The following is a 15,402-nucleotide window of genomic DNA, read 5'->3' on the forward strand; positions in this document are numbered from 1 at the left end:
GATCCTCCATTTGAGAAGGGAGAGATGGAAGCCCTGGTCTATGAATGGAAGAAAGATGCAAGTTCATTTTGTCAGTTTTACAGTGCAAAAAGTGAATTAGTATTGAATGCATGCATTAAGTCTGCCTATAACCTAATAAAAACTGGTGTGTGTGGGTATGACTTTGTGGCTCCATTGATCGATGTGTGGAGAATGATTCTGGACGAATTTTATGCGATTCAATCAGTTGATACCAGGGAAGACACACTGTCAAGTGGAGATTGTTCCACTTCCTCAGTTCCTGAGGACTCGCCTGCTTCAGCACCTTTGGCTGATTCAGCGAGTGATTCAGAGCTCCTTTTGTGTGAAATTGAAGTTCCTGTAATTCCACCCTGTACCATGGATAACTCAGTGTTACTTCCCAGTAAGACAGAAATTACTAATACTTCCTTAATCTTGCCCTGCACAAATTTCTCAGCAGAGGACCCAGAGGTCCTGCTGACTTCTGAGTCCAGCCTAGCCAGTACTCATGAGTCTTTGTTCAGTGAAACAGACACCAGAAAAATCTTGCCTGTCTCTGCAAACACTTCTGCAGAAATTACCTGTGTTAATAAAGTTCAACTCCTGTCTGATCCAGCAGATGCCAATAGATGCACTACATCAGTTTCTGAGTCCCAGCAATCCTGTCCAGAAATCTCAGAACCCCAGCATCTGAATTTTCCAATTTCACAATTGAATGGTGATTTAGATGCGCAAACATTGTGTTTTGATCTTCCTGTTTCTACACCTCACTCTAGTTTCATGAATAACTCAGAGCGTCTGCTATGTGAGTCCGAAATCGCAGAATTATTACCGTGTTCAGAAAATGTTCCAGTGAACTTGCCCTGTACCATGAATTGTGCAGTAGATCTCTCCAATGAAACTCAGGTCACAGAATCATTATGCTGTCCAGCAGGTGCTTCCATGGTTTTGCCCTGCAGTGTGGACTGTTCGGTGATCCTGTCCAGTGAAGCTGTGGTCACAGAGTCTTATGCTTCACCTAGTACTTTGGATACTTCAAACCCTCTAGCAGAACAGTCTGAGGCACTGCTTACCTCAGTTGGTGTTGCAGTAATATTCACTTGTCTAGCAGCTGTTTTGGAATTACAGTCTGCTCTAATAAAACTTGATGAATTTCTGCCCAGCGAAGCAGAAGCCATTGAAATATTGTCCTCGTCAGCAAGTGTGTTAGATACCTTGCCCTGTACACAGTCTGATTTAACCAATGTTGTTGAGTCCCTCTCCAGTGTTGTAACAGCCGAGGAACTCCAGCCCTGTCCTCTGAATGTTTCAAAAGTCTTGCCCTGTAACATGGATAATTCTGACTCGCTGGAAAAAATAATAGAAATCTCAGAATTTCAGTCCGGGTTAATGAGTGTTTCTGAAACCCAGCCCTGTATCCTGGAAAATTCTGGTTCTCTGGCCGGTGTGGCAGAAGTTCCTGAGTCCCCTTCCTGTCCAGTGAGTTACTCAGTTTTGCCTAGTTCAGTGGGGATTGCTGCACTACTGACTTGTTTTGCAGCCCTTCATGAGCTCCAATCCAGTGTATTTGATGAGTCTCTGTCTAGTCCAGAAGAAGTTATGGGAACCCTGTCTAGTTCAGTGCATACATCAGAAGATTTGTCCTGTCTTGTAAATGCCCCTGAACATGATTTGTTAATAACTTTGCTGGAATCAGAGACATCTAAGTCTAATCCTGCATTTTTTAGTGACAATCCAGTAACTGTGAAGTCTAGTCATGATGATTTTTTTTTGCCCAGTCCTGGTTTCGGTCCTACCTTGACTGACTTTGAGGTTTGCAGTTCCTTGACATGCCCAGAAGTCTCTCTTGTGCCAGTGTGCCCAGATGTGCTTCGTATGCCAGAGTGCCCAAGTGTGTCTGTGTTGGCGTGCTCACACGCTTCCCTAGTGGAGACATGTTCTGATGTTGCCGGTTGGCCTGCATGCCCGGAGATGGTTCTGGTCCCTAAAAACCCTGATCTTGATGTTTGTCCTTGTGACCCTGACTCTAGAGTTGCCCTGGGTTCCATAGGGGTTCTTGATGGTTCTCCATGTGAACCTAAGGGGCGTTCTGACCTGTGGGGATCTCTTTGGAGCTTCCAAGTGTTCTGGGAGATCTCTGAGGAAACTTGTCCTGGTATCTTGGACTGGTTCAACGGTGGGTTTTGTGTTGGTGGGGACAGTTCCGGTGGGCATTGCAAAGGCTTTGGCGTTTTTGGACAGTCCCGAGAAGGCGGTGGGTATCGCTCAGAGAGTTTCTGGGGGCTTTTCTCTGGAAGTCGTGGTTCTGATGGGTATCACACTGAGGCTTGTGGTGCTGACGGGCATGGTTCTGTAGGTTCTGGTTCTGATGGGTCCAGTCTTGTGGGGACTGATTCTGGAATTTGGTCTTGCCGGGCTGTCCCGGTCATCATGAATTATCAGTCAGATTGTTTTGTTGGGAATTTCAGTTTCAAAAAGCGTCTGGTATCCGCTTTTAAGGGGGGGGGGGGTAATGTTATGATCATGTCTGCAGCGTTTATTGCTGGCTGCAGTGGTATTGTAACTCAAGCAGTTCTGATGTCATTACATGCATTTTCTTGCATAGTTTGGTTTGCACTTGAACTAGTTGCTGATTCCATCTGCAGTCACTCTGAAATTAATGACAGTTTGACATGCTCTTGTGTAAACAAACATTGTCTGCTGCAGTGGAGGGGCAGTCCCTTTCCTGCAGGCTGCATATCATTGTCTGCCTTTTCCTGCTATCAGCCTGTGATTAATTACCATTCACTTGTGTGGGAATCTGCAGGTCTGCTCCCATTGGATGACCTCAGTATAAAGAACTGCTTCCTGCAATGTCTCATGGGCTACCATAGTCTCAGACTCTATCTGTTACTCTGCTCGTGCCCCACCTCGTTCCTGGTCCGTGTGGACTGCGCTGACTCCTGCGAAGGGGTCAGCGAGTCCTCCTAGTTCTGCTCTTGTTCTAGAAGTTGTTACTTGCTTGTCTTGTGTCATATATTGGTTCATCGCCAATATATACGCATACTTGCGCATTTTGTTATTTTCCTTGTATCCGTGTTACGTTGATATATCAGTGTTGCTGATATATACGTACACGAACTGTTTATTTCCTGTGTTCAGTTAGTCAGTTTTCCAGCACGTTTTGGTAGTTTGCGCGTATCGTGAACACCCGTGCTGAGCTAGTTATCCTGTTCCTGGTCCTGTTTGTGGATTGCGTTCATCTCTGCGAAGAGATAACGAATCCTTCTGAATCCTGTTCTGTTACTGTTTGTGGATTGCGTTCATCTCTGCGAAGAGATAACGAATCCTTCTGAATCCTGTTCTGTTACTGTTTGTGGATTGCGTTCATCTCTGCGAAGAGATAGCGAATCCTTCTGAGTCCTGTTCCCTGTATTACTCCAGTCCTAGTCAGCGTTCCTGCTTATGTCATATATCGGTTCATTGCCGATATATACATATGTTAGTCAGACCTTACAAATAGTTTCATTGATAGCTGTAATTGTAATACGCTAGGAAAACATACTTATTGTATATTTATCTGTGTTACGTTCATCTATCTCGATCCTGCTATTTCCTGTCTCTCCTGTCCTGTCTTTGTGAGGCACGCCATCGCCGCAACGCATTGGCTGCCTCATTCCAGTCTGTCTGGTTTTGGACGCTTGCTGTCGCTAAGTAATCGCTAGCTAGCAAGCGTTCATTCTGTCTACCTGTCCTGATCTCCTCAGTCCTGGTTTATGCGCTCAGCGCTACTTTGCGCTGAGACGTTATTACGAAAGTGTTTGTGGCTGTTCAGATCTGCACCGGCTCTGTGCACCACAATCTCCTATTGGAGTCAGTCCTCTCCTCCACTAAACTGGGGATATCCTGATCCCTTGTGCTGGTGTGTGTACCTCCTTCACGTCAGCTTATGTGTTGTATGCTGACTGTGGAGATTACACCCCCAAGCTTAACATTATGGTAGCCCCATTACCAATCCCCATTGTGGGGGGGGTTCCCAGCAAAAATGACACTGTTTGTTATGGTTCCTGTTCCTTTAAGAAATTTGAGAAGCTCAATTCTGAAACAGAAAATGAGTTTTTTTCTGAATGTGCCAGGTTCCTGGCCAATCCTGAGCTCCAGGCTACTCCTGTTTCAACGTGGGCCCCCCAGCTAGTTTATGTTTTATTTAAGGGAAGATTGTTTCAGTGGGCCTACGATGTCTTGGATCATACCAATTTAAAAGAAAGACCACTGGAATTTCTAGCGTTTGTGATCCATAACTGGCTGCGCAAAACCGATTTGCCTAGCCCTTTTGATAAGCTCCTGGCAGCTTGTCAATCAACTGCTCCTTCTACTGCCTACAAAAATAATCAGCAAGCAGATAATTGTTCTGATAACTTTTCTTCTGCTAAGGCAGCAGGGTCTAAAGCCAAACGTAAACGCTCCAAAAGAAAAGCGTTACAATCAGCGGAGTCGTTGCCCTTGGCGACTGCGCATCAGATCTGTAATGAGACTCCGCCAGTAGCAGATAATGAAATTCAGTCACCAATCAGGGGAGTCAAATGGACCTATGAAACTACTAATGAACTTTCATTGCTAGCCAGGGAAAATAAAAGTTCTTGTTTAAATGAATTATCTGAATATGATTATGAAGATATATTACAGAGTATTGAACAGATCAATTTATTTGTGCAGCAAGGGAAATTTGCATACACTACAGTTCAACACTTGCTACAGGTATTGGAGATCCTTAGGAATAAGAAATCGGCCAATCACCTGCTAAATAACCCAATGTATGTTTCTGCCACTAACACATTTGCAAACTATGATCAGCCGGAATGCTCAGCTGTTAAATATGCATGGGATCCTCCATTTGAGAAGGGAGAGATGGAAGCCCTGGTCTATGAATGGAAGAAAGATGCAAGTTCATTTTGTCAGTTTTACAGTGCAAAAAGTGAATTAGTATTGAATGCATGCATTAAGTCTGCCTATAACCTAATAAAAACTGGTGTGTGTGGGTATGACTTTGTGGCTCCATTGATCGATGTGTGGAGAATGATTCTGGACGAATTTTATGCGATTCAATCAGTTGATACCAGGGAAGGCACACTGTCAAGTGGAGATTGTTCCACTTCCTCAGTTCCTGAGGACTCGCCTGCTTCAGCACCTTTGGCTGATTCAGCGAGTGATTCAGAGCTCCTTTTGTGTGAAATTGAAGTTCCTGTAATTCCACCCTGTACCATGGATAACTCAGTGTTACTTCCCAGTAAGACAGAAATTACTAATACTTCCTTAATCTTGCCCTGCACAAATTTCTCAGCAGAGGACCCAGAGGTCCTGCTGACTTCTGAGTCCAGCCTAGCCAGTACTCATGAGTCTTTGTTCAGTGAAACAGACACCAGAAAAATCTTGCCTGTCTCTGCAAACACTTCTGCAGAAATTACCTGTGTTAATAAAGTTCAACTCCTGTCTGATCCAGCAGATGCCAATAGATGCACTACATCAGTTTCTGAGTCCCAGCAATCCTGTCCAGAAATCTCAGAACCCCAGCATCTGAATTTTCCAATTTCACAATTGAATGGTGATTTAGATGCGCAAACATTGTGTTTTGATCTTCCTGTTTCTACACCTCACTCTAGTTTCATGAATAACTCAGAGCGTCTGCTATGTGAGTCCGAAATCGCAGAATTATTACCGTGTTCAGAAAATGTTCCAGTGAACTTGCCCTGTACCATGAATTGTGCAGTAGATCTCTCCAATGAAACTCAGGTCACAGAATCATTATGCTGTCCAGCAGGTGCTTCCATGGTTTTGCCCTGCAGTGTGGACTGTTCGGTGATCCTGTCCAGTGAAGCTGTGGTCACAGAGTCTTATGCTTCACCTAGTACTTTGGATACTTCAAACCCTCTAGCAGAACAGTCTGAGGCACTGCTTACCTCAGTTGGTGTTGCAGTAATATTCACTTGTCTAGCAGCTGTTTTGGAATTACAGTCTGCTCTAATAAAACTTGATGAATTTCTGCCCAGCGAAGCAGAAGCCATTGAAATATTGTCCTCGTCAGCAAGTGTGTTAGATACCTTGCCCTGTACACAGTCTGATTTAACCAATGTTGTTGAGTCCCTCTCCAGTGTTGTAACAGCCGAGGAACTCCAGCCCTGTCCTCTGAATGTTTCAAAAGTCTTGCCCTGTAACATGGATAATTCTGACTCGCTGGAAAAAATAATAGAAATCTCAGAATTTCAGTCCGGGTTAATGAGTGTTTCTGAAACCCAGCCCTGTATCCTGGAAAATTCTGGTTCTCTGGCCGGTGTGGCAGAAGTTCCTGAGTCCCCTTCCTGTCCAGTGAGTTACTCAGTTTTGCCTAGTTCAGTGGGGATTGCTGCACTACTGACTTGTTTTGCAGCCCTTCATGAGCTCCAATCCAGTGTATTTGATGAGTCTCTGTCTAGTCCAGAAGAAGTTATGGGAACCCTGTCTAGTTCAGTGCATACATCAGAAGATTTGTCCTGTCTTGTAAATGCCCCTGAACATGATTTGTTAATAACTTTGCTGGAATCAGAGACATCTAAGTCTAATCCTGCATTTTTTAGTGACAATCCAGTAACTGTGAAGTCTAGTCATGATGATTTTTTTTTGCCCAGTCCTGGTTTCGGTCCTACCTTGACTGACTTTGAGGTTTGCAGTTCCTTGACATGCCCAGAAGTCTCTCTTGTGCCAGTGTGCCCAGATGTGCTTCGTATGCCAGAGTGCCCAAGTGTGTCTGTGTTGGCGTGCTCACACGCTTCCCTAGTGGAGACATGTTCTGATGTTGCCGGTTGGCCTGCATGCCCGGAGATGGTTCTGGTCCCTAAAAACCCTGATCTTGATGTTTGTCCTTGTGACCCTGACTCTAGAGTTGCCCTGGGTTCCATAGGGGTTCTTGATGGTTCTCCATGTGAACCTAAGGGGCGTTCTGACCTGTGGGGATCTCTTTGGAGCTTCCAAGTGTTCTGGGAGATCTCTGAGGAAACTTGTCCTGGTACCTTGGACTGGTTCAACGGTGGGTTTTGTGTTGGTGGGGACAGTTCCGGTGGGCATTGCAAAGGCTTTGGCGTTTTTGGACAGTCCCGAGAAGGCGGTGGGTATCGCTCAGAGAGTTTCTGGGGGCTTTTCTCTGGAAGTCGTGGTTCTGATGGGTATCACACTGAGGCTTGTGGTGCTGACGGGCATGGTTCTGTAGGTTCTGGTTCTGATGGGTCCAGTCTTGTGGGGACTGATTCTGGAATTTGGTCTTGCCGGGCTGTCCCGGTCATCATGAATTATCAGTCAGATTGTTTTGTTGGGAATTTCAGTTTCAAAAAGCGTCTGGTATCCGCTTTTAAGGGGGGGGGGGGGGTAATGTTATGATCATGTCTGCAGCGTTTATTGCTGGCTGCAGTGGTATTGTAACCCAAGCAGTTCTGATGTCATTACATGCATTTTCTTGCATAGTTTGGTTTGCACTTGAACTAGTTGCTGATTCCATCTGCAGTCACTCTGAAATTAATGACAGTTTGACATGCTCTTGTGTAAACAAACATTGTCTGCTGCAGTGGAGGGGCAGTCCCTTTCCTGCAGGCTGCATATCATTGTCTGCCTTTTCCTGCTATCAGCCTGTGATTAATTACCATTCACTTGTGTGGGAATCTGCAGGTCTGCTCCCATTGGATGACCTCAGTATAAAGAACTGCTTCCTGCAATGTCTCATGGGCTACCATAGTCTCAGACTCTATCTGTTACTCTGCTCGTGCCCCACCTCGTTCCTGGTCCGTGTGGACTGCGCTGACTCCTGCGAAGGGGTCAGCGAGTCCTCCTAGTTCTGCTCTTGTTCTAGAAGTTGTTACTTGCTTGTCTTGTGTCATATATTGGTTCATCGCCAATATATACGCATACTTGCGCATTTTGTTATTTTCCTTGTATCCGTGTTACGTTGATATATCAGTGTTGCTGATATATACGTACACGAACTGTTTATTTCCTGTGTTCAGTTAGTCAGTTTTCCAGCACGTTTTGGTAGTTTGCGCGTATCGTGAACACCCGTGCTGAGCTAGTTATCCTGTTCCTGGTCCTGTTTGTGGATTGCGTTCATCTCTGCGAAGAGATAACGAATCCTTCTGAATCCTGTTCTGTTACTGTTTGTGGATTGCGTTCATCTCTGCGAAGAGATAACGAATCCTTCTGAATCCTGTTCTGTTACTGTTTGTGGATTGCGTTCATCTCTGCGAAGAGATAGCGAATCCTTCTGAGTCCTGTTCCCTGTATTACTCCAGTCCTAGTCAGCGTTCCTGCTTATGTCATATATCGGTTCATTGCCGATATATACATATGTTAGTCAGACCTTACAAATAGTTTCATTGATAGCTGTAATTGTAATACGCTAGGAAAACATACTTATTGTATATTTATCTGTGTTACGTTCATCTATCTCGATCCTGCTATTTCCTGTCTCTCCTGTCCTGTCTTTGTGAGGCACGCCATCGCCGCAACGCATTGGCTGCCTCATTCCAGTCTGTCTGGTTTTGGACGCTTGCTGTCGCTAAGTAATCGCTAGCTAGCAAGCGTTCATTCTGTCTACCTGTCCTGATCTCCTCAGTCCTGGTTTATGCGCTCAGCGCTACTTTGCGCTGAGACGTTATTACGAAAGTGTTTGTGGCTGTTCAGATCTGCACCGGCTCTGTGCACCACAATCTCCTATTGGAGTCAGTCCTCTCCTCCACTAAACTGGGGATATCCTGATCCCTTGTGCTGGTGTGTGTACCTCCTTCACGTCAGCTTATGTGTTGTATGCTGACTGTGGAGATTACACCCCCAAGCTTAACACACATGCAGCAGGTGTGCTTAGTGCTGGCTCCCTTTCTGCAGGCCACTAACATGGTGAGCAGGGACCATGCTATGGTCTGCGAGTGGGTGCCCCTGGTTTGTCTGCTGAACAGGGCCCTCGATGCTTTGCTGGAACAGGGAGCGGCAGCCTTGGACCAGCAGGAGCGGCAAGCAGCTGCACAGTCCACCTCTGAGGGGGAGGAGGAGGAGGACTTGGTGGAGGTCCCTGACCTTGCTGCTGATGAGGGGGATCAGCACAGCGCAGCTGAGTTGGTGCGGGGGTGGAGAGAGGATGAGGCGGCAGAGGAGGAGGATGAGGAGGACAGCACTGCCGTCGATGTGCCAGCAGACGTGGCCCGCCTCTTCCCAATGGCAGCGCACATGCTGACGTGCCTGCGCAGGGACCCCAGGGTGATCCAGATGAAGCAGAGGGAGGACATCTGGATCAGCATGATGTTGGACCCGCGCCTCAAGGGGAAGTTGAGCCAGTTTCTGCCGCCTGCAGGAGGAGACCCAGCGCAACAAATAAGGAGCTTGCAGCAGGCCCTTGTTGAGCGCTTGGAGGAAGCCTTCCCCCAGCCTTCCACCCCCACTGTCCAGCCAGCACAGAGGCAGCAGCAGGTGCCTGCATCCAGCAGCAAGCGCCCCACAGACCTGCTGTCTCTCAGCCACGAGCTCTACAGGACTGTAGAGGCTCCGGCAGCAGTGACTAGAGAGGAGGTGCATGCAGCAGCATCCTCCTCCGGTCACAGCCAGCGCCTGACCCGCATGGTGGCTGACTACATGGGATCCTACAGCGGGCTTGACAGCGATGCCCCTGTTGATCCCATGGAGTATTGGGTCAAGCGCCTGGAGATCTGGAGCGAGCTGGCGCAGTACGCCCTGGAAGTGCTGTCCTGCCCCCCTTCCAGCGTGCTGTCCGAGCGCTGCTTCAGTGCAGCTGGTGGCGTGGTCACCGAGAAACGCTCACGTCTGTCTCACAAGTCTGTGGACAGACTGACGTTTCTCAAGATGAACCACTTGACACACAAACACACTGTCTGTGTGTTTCCACTGCCAGGGAGCACATACAATGGCGCTTCCAACATGCGTGCGCCACCAGCTATTTGTTACGCTCAAAAATAGCTGCATTTCTTTAAAAAAAAAATTGAAAAGAGAAATAAGTGAAGAAGAAGAAGACGATATAGAAAAAGAAGGAGAAGAAGAAGAAGAAGAAGAAGATGAAGAAGAAGGAGAAGAAGAAGAAGATGAAGAAGATGATGAAGAAGAAGATGAAGATGAAGAAGAAGATGAAGAAGAAGAAGATGAAGAAGATGAAGAAGAAGATCAAGAAGAAGAAGATGAAGAAGAAGAAGATGAAGAAGATGAAGAAGAAGAAGAAGATGAAGAAGAAGAAGATGAAGAAGAAGATGAAGAAGATGAAGAAGAAGAAGAAGATGAAGAAGAAGAAGAAGAAGATGAAGAAGAATATGATGATGAAGAAGATGAAGAAGATGATGATGAAGAAGAAGAAGAAGACAATATAGAAGAAGAAGAAGAAGATATAGAAGAAGAAGATATAGAAGAAGAAGAAGAAGATATAGAAGATAAAGAAGAAGAAGAAGAAGTATATACAGTACTGAACAAAATTCTGGACACAACTTCTCTTTCCACCTTTTTTTTTTTAAAGGAACATCCCCACATAATCACTTGCTGTTGTTACTTGGAAAAAAAGATGTTTCTTGCATCATTCACCCTCAAAACAAGTGTTGGAAGCTATTTAAGGCCAATTCGAATAGTCAGCTCGAATAATGAGCTCGAATACCGACTCGAATAGTGAGCTCGAAGTCCGAGGTCGAATCGAATAGTAAAAATTATTCGACTCGAATATTCGACTGACCTCGAATAATTTACTATTCAAATTCGACCAAACTCGAATTTTAAAAAGGGGTATTTGAGCACCACTATTGTAAAGTTTGTCTGATTTAATAGAAAAATATTTGTGGAAATTGTGATGCATGTGTGACTGATGTATAAATTGAAGTTGAGACTAGTATTTACAGTTGTTGAAATAATCTTTAGTTAGGGCCGGAGCCCACTGCTGCGTTTAAAAAAAGTCAAGTGTTTTTAAAATGCGCTTTAACGCTTTAAAATGCATTCAACTTGTCTCAAAACTGCTTGAAAAATATTTTTATAAGTGGGCTCAGCGGGCCGATAACAACCACCTCAGCCGATAGTCCGGCGTGTGTGCAGCAGCCCCAACCACCAGGTGGATCAACTTGGCCAAGCGACTGATGATTCTTTTGTGCCGCAGCTCCCCCGCCCACCACGTTATGCTCCATTGGCCCTTCTGAAGTTACTTTGCAGGAGTGATTCTATGACCTGGTTAAGGGCTCTGCCTCTGACACAGGAGATCAGGGTTTGAATCTCGGCTCTTCCAATCCAATAAGCCAGCTCCTATTTAGTAAGGAGTCCTTGGGCAAGACTTCCTAACACTGCTACTGCCTACTGAGCGTGCCCTAGTTGCTGCAGCTCTCAAGCACTAACAGTTCTCAGCTCTTAAGTCCGACAGGAGAAAAGCCCTATACAAATATTGGAATTGTTGTTAATATTATTTGGAAACGTGAGCACCAACAGAAATGATTTGTTGCTTAACTTTCCTCTTTTTTGTGTTACCGTTTTGTTACTTTGTTTAGCAGCTTACCACATCCCTCTTCATATTTTCACACTGTAACACAATAAACACCTTTCTGGTCTTTGTTCCTAACAAATCAAATCAAATCAAAGATAGCTTTATTGGCATGCCCAAGATTCATACAGGTATTGCCAAAGCAAGGGGAAAAGGGGGGACATGAAAGGGGTGGGGTAGGGGGACAATGGCTAAGCAGTCTGTGGACATTTTTAGGTTTACAGTTCCGTTATGCTCCTCTCAGTCTGTGGCATGCTGTGACATAGGCTATCATTCATAAAGGAGCTGTCGGTAAGGGGAATCAATGCGGGAAAACACCGCTGCCGGTATTTGAGACTTCTGTGTGGGCATTCATAAAAATGTATCCATGTGCGGTAGCAGTGCGGAGATTCCTCGAACTAGGCTGGCGGTAGGCAGGCGGTAGGCTTGCGGAGACACGGAAGCTGCCGAGTTGATACATTTCTCCGTGTTCCGCTCTGCTGCAGCTGCCTGGGAGGTCTGTGTGTCTCCATTCACTTACATTGTTATCGCCACATCAGAGGGAGCGGTACTTCCCGACCTCACACCGCTTGCGGTGATCTTTATGAATTAACATTTTGCTACATTTTTTACAATAATCACCGCACAAGGTGGTGATTTATCGCTGTGCTCGGTAAGGTCAGCTTTTCATGCGGAAGGAGCCTTTATGAATGCAGATTTTGCTACGTGTGCGGTAAAGTCAGCTGTTTTAAGCATTTCCGCATGCGGAAATGCTTTATGAATGATAGCCATAGTGTGCAGCGATTGCCACTGTGGATTCCTCTTCTCCCAGTAAGATAGAGGCTTTATGAATGCTGACTTTGCCGAGTGTTCGGTAAAGTCAGCTGTTTTAAGCATTTCCGCATGCGGAAATGCTTTATGAATGATGGCCATTGTATCGCAGGAATAAAAGACAAAAAAGACAAACACTTACTGTATATAGCGCGTTTCTCGTGGCGGACTCAAAGCGCCACTAGGACGCGCTCTATAGGCAGTAGCAGTGTTAGGGAGTCTTGCCTAAGGTCTCCTGCTGAATAGGTGCTGGCTTACTGAACAGGCAGAGCCGAGATTCAAACCCTGGTCTCCTGTGTCAGAGGCAGAGCCCTTAACCATTACACTATCCAGCCACCAATAAGTAATCATATTCTATTAAAACAGTTTGCAGCTAGATTTGCTGTGTAAACCATCTAAACTTTAGGTAACATATATAGACAAGTTACTTGTTATAGTTAGTTTTCCGTCTCGGATCCGCTTTAAGTCAGCCATGGAGGCCCTAAAAGCCAAAGCATGCCGACCGTTCTATGCCATCAGGAAAGAACTGTACCACCTCAAACCACCAGTAAAGGTCTGGATGAAAGTATTTGACAGTGTCATCACCCCAATCCTACTCTATGGAAGTGAAGTATGGGGCTCCACCACCTACCCAGACCAATCAAAATGGGAATCCAGCCCAACAGAAATATTCCACCTGGAGTTCTGCAAACACCTTCTCCATGTCCATCGGAGTACCTCAAATAATGCCTGCCAAGCTGAGCTAGGTAGATTCCCATTACTGCTTGAGCCCTGACTCGCCCCACTACAAAGCCATGCTGCACAATTAAGACCAAGAAAAGCCATGTGCACTGAAAGTAGTGGTCAGCTCTATACTCCCTCCAACCCCCGATCCACAGATCATAACAAGAGTCCAGATAAAACACACCACAGCCAAGAGCAAAGAGGACAATGGCTATCATTCATAAACTTGCTGGCGGTAAGGAGAACCCGTGATGGGAAATTACCGCCGTTGGTAGTTTAGCCTTCTGGGTGGTCATTCATAAACATTGTGCCTGGTGCGGTAGCAGTGCAGAGGTTTTCTGGAGAATGGTGTCGGTAGGCGGGCGGTAGGCAGGCGGAAACAGAAAAGCTGGCCGAGTCCCTCCATGCGGTGTTCTCTCTGCTGCTGTGTGGGAGGTCCGTCCCATTCACTTACAAGGACTCCGCAAGCTTCCCGCTACATCAAGGGGATCGGTAATCCCCGTCCGCATACCGCTATGCGGAAATGTTTATGAATGAACATTTTGATACTTTTTCTGGATACCTGCGTATCAACACGTATCAACACCGCACAAGGCGGTACGTTGTCACTCTGCACGGGAATGTCAGCTCCGCATACGGAAAGAGGCTTTATGAATACACAACTTGCTCAGTGCTCGGTAAAGTCAGCGGTATTACGCATTTCCGCATGCGGGAATGCTTTATGAATGATAGCCTATGTGGAAAAATGGAGGAGTGAAATAAAACAGTCACAAACGGTAGCCATATATCAGTCTCTACAAAGAGAATATAAAATGGCCCCATACCTGGAAAAGCTCCAAAACTCCCAAGAGAGGAAAATCCTGAGTGTCTACAGATTGAGTGCTCACAACCTCGAAATAGTGTCTGGGAGACACAGACAGACGTACAAACCCAGGGAGGAGAGACTATGTCAACACTGTGAGCAGAAAACCCTTGAGGATGAAAGCCACTTCCTGCTGCACTGCCCCAAATATACTGCAACCAGGGACACTTACTTTAAGAAATTGTTGGAACTATTCCCAGAGTTTCTTACATTAGAAGATGAGAGAAAAACATATTTCCGCATGGAAAAATGACACTACCGAGCAGAGTGATAAATCACCGCCTTGTGCGGTGATTATCGGTACAAATGTAGCAAAATGTTCATTCATAAAGATCACCGCAAGCGGTGTGAGGTCGGGAAGTTCCGCCCCCTCTGATGTGGCGATACCAATGTAAGTGAATGGGGAGACACAGACCTCCCAGGCAGCTGCAGCAGAGCGGAACACGGAGAAATGTATCAACTCGGCAGCTTCCGTGTCTCCGCAAGCCTACCGCCAGCCTAGTTCGGGGAATCTCCGCACTGCTTCCGCACATGGATACTTTTTTATGAATGCCCACCCAGAAGTCTAAAATACCGGCAGCTGTGTTTTCCCGCACTGATTCTTTTTACCGACAGCCTGTTCATGAATGATAGCCAATGACAGCGGTCATGTTGTTTGTAAACATTACACAGAATCAGGCTTATCTGTCTCTTGAGCCATCAGCCTAATCCCCTCTCCTCCTCCCTCCTCCCCTCTGCCTCTGAAATCAATGGCTAGTAACACCTCCCCCTCCTCCTGCCCAGACTGAGCTCCCATGAGCCCTTGCTACTGCCTTGGCTCTCTGAAAACCTGTGGGCGTGGCTTTTTTAGTTTATAGGGAATTAGAGTATTAAAACAAAAACAAAAAAGTATTTGGCTTGAGGAATGCCCTATAAACAATAGGAAAGGAACACAAACGGATCCACTTTAAGGCTACCTGATTGGTTGATTTCCATGCCAAGGTAGATATATTTATCAGTTCTGCTGATTTCACAGTCATTGGCTATCATTCATAAAGCATTTCCGCATGCAGAAATGTATAAAACAGCTGACTTTACCGACCACTCGGCAAAGTCACCATTCATAAAGGCTCTTTCCGCATGAAAAAATGACACTACCGAGCAGAGTGATAAATCACCGCCTTGTGCAGTGATTATCGGAACAAATGTAGCAAAATGTTAATTCATAAAGATCACCGCAAGCGGTGTGAGGTCGGGAAGTACCGCTCCCTCTGATGTGGCGATACCAATGTAAGTGAATGGAGACACACAGACCTCCCAGGCAGCTGCAGCAGAGCGGAACACAGAGAAATGTATCAACTCGGCAGCTTCCGTGTCTCCGCCTGCCTACCGCCTGCCTAGTTCGGGGCATCTCCGCACTGCTACCGCACATGGATACATTTTTATGAATGCCCACCCAGAAGTCTAAAATACCGGCAGCGGTGTTTTCCCGCATTGATTCCCCTTACCGACAGCCTCTTTA

The 15,402-nt window shown here is 46.0% G+C and overlaps 1 protein-coding gene across 1 annotated transcript in view; it reads left to right on the forward strand.

Annotated features, from left to right (window-relative positions):
- HECTD3 (HECT domain E3 ubiquitin protein ligase 3) overlaps positions 1-15,402 on the forward strand; it is a 149,472-nt gene that overhangs the window by 100,241 nt on the left and 33,829 nt on the right. The gene's annotated exons all lie outside the window — the stretch shown is intronic.

The sequence above is a fragment of the Hyperolius riggenbachi genome, chromosome 6 (assembly GCF_040937935.1).
Source record: "Hyperolius riggenbachi isolate aHypRig1 chromosome 6, aHypRig1.pri, whole genome shotgun sequence".
Taxonomy (NCBI): Eukaryota; Metazoa; Chordata; class Amphibia; order Anura; family Hyperoliidae; genus Hyperolius; species Hyperolius riggenbachi.